The sequence below is a fragment of the Pinus tabuliformis genome, chromosome 8, assembly GCF_031772625.1.
Source record: "Pinus tabuliformis cultivar Carrire ecotype Pingquan chromosome 8, CPIR1, whole genome shotgun sequence".
NCBI lineage: Eukaryota > Viridiplantae > Streptophyta > Pinopsida > Pinales > Pinaceae > Pinus > Pinus tabuliformis.
Window position 1 is genome coordinate 1,549,030,462 of NC_142294.1, and position 6,000 is coordinate 1,549,036,461.

A 6,000-nucleotide genomic window follows, 5' to 3' on the forward strand; every position below is an offset into this window, starting at 1 on the left:
TGATTTTCTTGGTCATTCGATGAATTATAACTTCATGTAGAAAATCTGTAACATCCTGTAGTAGCTATAGGATCTCCTGTAGCAGCCTTCCAACATGTATATACTTGCCCAGATTCACTCAAGAAGCTTGGTTTTGGTCCCTTAGGGTTGAATCATGACCCCTAGGCTCTAAATCAATGGTTGAGGAAGAATAAACACCAATTAGGACATGCCTTTTTACAATGTAGATGAGGCCTATTTATTTGAATTCATGCTCTTAGGATTTCAATTACACTTTGTTGTTCTTACCTAGGATTAATTTCTTTTCCATTTCGAGCATTTCCATTTCTGCAATTAGTTTAGGATTTGATTTTATTACATTCACTCCATTACATCATGAAAACGAAGGAAGGACACATTGTATGTTGCACATATAGTGCCGATACCTCTTAAGTTTGTACGAACCCCGTGTTGATAATTAAAGTTAGTAGTCTTGGGAGTTGCAACATTATTGCTGCAATACTGAGGCTCATCACTTTTTGTGGTGTTTTTGGGGAGGTGTCAAAGTATGCATTGTTTTATTCCCTATTTGATTAATTTCTTTTACTTTCTGCATAAACAAAAAAATTTCATTAAGCATATTTGATTTCAAAAATAGAAAATTGAATTGCATTAGAATTCTTATTAAAAAAATAAAAAATAAAAAACACTTCTCCAACACCAACCCCCCGCCTATTCAATCATGTGGTGCAGTAAGAGCCACATCACCATTGATTTTTATAGGTAGAAGAAGAAGATGTGGAAGAGAAGGAAGAATAAATGGATGGAAATGATGACAATGAAGAAGATCCTATTGGATTTCCCATTTAAGATACTGATGTCAGTGTGCATATGAAGAAAATCCCTCTATCTTTTCTTCCAAACTTTCATAGTCTAAGGTCAGGGGATCTGGAAACCTTTCTATTTGAATTTGAAATCCTTTGTCGATCTTATGGTTACTAATTAAACACTCAAAAAATGAGATTGTTTCCAACAACATTGAAGGATAAAGCTCTTAAATGGTTCATGAGTTTAGGGACTAATTCAATAAGATCATGAAATGATATGAAAAAGATATTTCTAGAAAAATATAAACATCATGATCTTAAAGAAGAAATATTTAGAATGAATAAAAAATAAGATGATAGCCTTGAGGATATAATAGAGAGGTTCATGTATAATGTTAAGAGGGAAAAACTACATCATTTAGGATATGACACGCTAAAATCCCTCTTACTTAGAACAATTATGGATGAATGGATTGATCTCCTTGATATCATGAGTAGAGGTGATTTTTACCAGTTATCATATGAAGAAATTTGTGAAACATGCCAACACATATCAATAGGAAGGGAAGGAGTATAATCAACATCAAGATCGGCAAGTCAAGCTAAACTTGGAAATTTTCTTGATAACTTTAAAACATAACTTATTGGCAATCTGAGTGAACAAATAGAAATTTTAAGAGTACAAAATGAGCAAAACGAAATGCTAATATTTGTGTTGTCCATTTAGAATCACATGATGTTAAATATTTCCCCTCATTACCAAGGTTGAAGGAAATTTACCAAGAGGACAATGGAGCAAGTCAATTGCCAATGCAGCTATGTTATATAGCTCAAAAAGGACCATGCAACCTGATATGATGCAAGACCCTAATTCAAAATTTCATGCTTATGCACATCCATCTCAAAGCAATTGGAGCACACCCTTTCCTTGGCAACCTTGGCCATCTCAACCCCAAAACCAACTTTGGAAACAAGGTTGGAAAGGAACTTATGGGATCCATCCACAAAATCCTCAATATTTTCCTCAATATCCTCCATACCCAACTCCATGTTATCCCTAGCATTCACCTCCACCACAACCACAACCCCAACCACATCCATCTCAAATATCCACTCCCACTCAACTACCTATACCACCATTTCCAAACCCACACAATGAAGTAGCTCAACCCACTTATAAAGCTAAGGTACAACACTTCCAAACATATCCTCTTGATCTAGATGGTATTCATCTTAGCTCAGGAAGATTATCACAAAAAAGAGATTCTTTTGATATCATTGACGGACAACATGCAGAAAAACAAGATTCAAATGAGAAGACCAAAGAATCATGGGCTACACTTGACGAAGAGTAGACATCAGAATCAGAGATTGGGAAAGTGCCCTCATCTTTACCATCAGATCCTCTATGTGTTCAAGATAATAATAATAATAATAATAATAAAGATCTGAATTTCATGCAAGAAGAAGACATCCAAGATGATCCAAGTCAGTAAGTGGCCCAGGGGCATCACAAATATATTGAAATATGGTTACAGATAGTCACTAAGTTGCAACAATACTCTCTTCTTCAACTATGCTTGATATCATCAAAGTCAAAGAATTTGGTACCTTACATTCAAGTACATGTAAGAGAATATGTTTCAAGCCTACACGTTATTTTATTTGTCATCTAGCTATGCAAGTGGCTGCATTGGAAGTATTCCTACACTTGAAAATGATTTTGTTTTTTTCAAGTAGAGTAGGATAGGAAAAGAAATAAAAAATGAAAAAAAAAAGAGAAAAAATAAAATATCAGGTGAAAACCTCCTTTGAGGCACTTGAGATTGGCTCATTGATTGAAAACCTCCATGAGGCAGTCAATGAGTTCAAAAAAAAAGAGAAAAAAGAGAAAAAGAAAAGATCCTAGGTGAAAACCTCCTTTGAGGTGCCTAGGCAGACCTACTAGTTGAAAACCTCATTGAGGCGGCTAGTAGGCCTAGAAGAAAAAATAAAAATATTTGCTCCATGTATCTCTCTCTCATGAATGCAGGTGTTCTCCAACCTCTGCAAGCAACAAAAACAAGTTAGCCACCAAAAGAAAAGTTGATCAAAAGCCTAGTCAAAGGAAGTCAAACTTGGAATTTCTTCTCCTTTCCTGAGATGCTCCAGAAGGACCAATGACATGCCAATCCATCACCCTAATCTATTGCCACCATCCACTCATCATTCCCAATCTTTTACCTCTCATTTTCCTTGCTTTCCTAAAATGCTATAGGAAGATCCTATAGTTACTACATGAAACAAAAATACATAGAGCAGAAAATTATTTTTATCATATCTTGAAAACCATGAATCCATTTCCAAAGATGTTTTAGGGGGAGATGCATATGGATGATAGTAACATGCCCAAGAAATTTCAGCAAATATCAGTGCACACTTTTTGTGAAATTGAACTCCATCACGTACAATAATTTTTGAATTTTCTCAATATTAGTGCATCCATTTGCAACACTATTTCATGAGGATATGTATATGGATGATGCTAACATGCCCAAGAAATTTTAGAAAATTCTAGTGCACAGTTTTCGAGAAATCAACTTCCATCACTTACAACCATTTTTTATTTTTCTCTAGATTCGAGCATCCATTGGCCAATATTTTTTATGGGGACGTGAATAAGGATGATGTAAACATTATTAGAAACTTTTAGGTCAATCTAGTCTACCGTTTGAGAGATATGCATAAAACAATATTTCTACAAGATTTCCTATAGCTACTACAGGAAGATCCTATACTACTACAGGATGTCCTGAAATCCTATAGGAAAGGAGTTCCGATTGGAAAACAATGATGCAAGATTATTCTCGGTTGAAATAGAGGACCCTACACCTCACCATATATCACCCACATCCACTCATTTTTGTACCTACCCCTGTGTCCATCAATACAAAAAAACACAAGAAAATATGAAAAAATACAGGAAAATGGGATAATACAGGGCACATTTCATCATGGCCATCATCCATCCATCACTCGATCTCCTTCATCACCATTTCTCAACTCCTACACCTCCACCCAACCTCCCTCCAAGTGAAAAAGAAAAAAAAAATGAATGAAAGGAAGCTACAGGGTTTCCTATAGCAGCTACAAGATCCCTTGTAGCATCCTGCGTTATAACAACAACATACCATTTCTGCATTCTCTTTCACCACCCATGCAAATAGAGAGCTCCAACATCCCTGCAAACATTGTGACTCTTGTCGAGAGCTCCACCAGTAGCAGATTGGGCATTGTAAATAAAGTTGCGCACAACAACCTTATTAGTCAAAGAATCAACAAGCTATGAACACTTCTGAAAAAGCAACCAAAGAAAACTAGCATCTTGATGGAAGCATGGATCGATCATCAACTTAGGAGTAGGGTGCATGCCTATCCAACAACCATTAGGTAGGTATAGGTATGAAATATTCTTGACCTCTTCTCTTGAGAATATTATAGTTAGAAATTTGTTGTCAATGCATGAGAGGTGAGGTTTTATAAGCTAAGGATGGGTCAGTAGTCTTGACCACCTTCAACTAGTTAATGTAGAAAAATCCTTCACTCATGCAATGTGGAAAAGCCAAATTAGGAAGGGTGATGATTTTCAGGAATGGGGACAAAAGTTAAAAGAGGAAATGTGTGCAAAGGCCAAGTCACCAAAGTAGTACTCCAATCCCTCTATCCACTTCATATCCACTATATATCTATCATTCATCCATCCCATTTCATAAGAAAAAAATAACATTTTTCAAGAACAAACCCTACACTCTGTCTCACCCTGAAAATTTCTTGAAAGAAGCACACAAAGCACATCCTCTCTATTTTCACAAACCTACAGTACTCCCTTTGAGCCCTAGCATCGTCCTCCAAACCCTCTACATCATTCATCATCACTCTCATACAATTAGAAGACCCTGAAAGAGAAGGAATGGCTGCTATAGGAAAGCAAAATGCCACTACAAGAAGGAAGAATGAAACAAAATGTGTTAAAAACCAAAATGGCAGTGACTAAGGGAGACCTAATCACAACAAAGAACTCCAAAGCTCATTAGGCAATCATCTAGGCCACAAAAGAGAAGAAGAAGGCAACAAAATTCAAGAAGGAATTCACCATCAAAATAGAACTCAAATTGCAATGCTGAAAAGAGGCTTTCCATGGGGTCTCTGATCTCTTTCTAGCTTTTGTCCAAGGCCTAAAAGATGTTATAGAAAGGGGAGAAAGCATGGAAAAACTAGTCCAAAATGGCATTGAGGGGCATGGAAGTCAAGTTGAGGGCCTACCCTAGGCTCAGAGTATCATTTGTGCTCAAAACAGGTTTAAACTGACTACTACAGGGTTTCCTGTAGTTACTACATAAATTACTCCAGGATGTCCTAGTTTACTACAAGATCTCATCTAAGGGAATTTTGAGGGTTCTAGAGGTATCCAAATGGTGGAAAAAGATAGTAGGAGATTGGAAAATGATGCGGAAGACCTTACCAAACCAAAAAATATTAAAGAACCCATCTTGCATAAGGGGAAAAATGCAAGAATGCACAAATCAGGGAGTTTTCCAGGGCCATGAATGAGGCACAATGAGGTCACTAAGTTGCTCTGAGGATGAGAAACACCTTCAACAAGGGATTATGATGGGCCTCCAAATTAGACATAAATTAAGGCCCATATGATCATCAATTAGCACATTAAACCTCTCTTTTTGCATTAGATAATGTATTTTTAACTTTAATATGTTCATTAGGAAGGTCTATGGATAGCATATTTGTGCCTAATATTATTTATTTTTGTGGAATATTGTGAGAATATTAGGCAGATTATGAAGATTTGGAGGAGGAGATAACTTAGGGACTTGCTCCATACTACAGGAGGATTAATATTAAATAATAAATTAAGAAGATATTATGAAATTATTACACAGATTATGGAGCTCCAATGATTAAGAAAATCTAGGAATGTGTTCGATGTCATTTAATGCAGATTCCTAGTATTGGGAACCAGATCCACTATATTGAGGGATTTTTGTGGGCAAAGTGTCCTCCTTTCATGGGGAATGTTTCCTAATCATTTTGTATAAGTAACAAGTCGAATTTTAATCTAGGGGTGTATTTTCCGCAGTCTTCCTATGGAGAGAACTCGTATTTTTGTAGCTCCATTGTCATTTTTTGCAGGGATGTA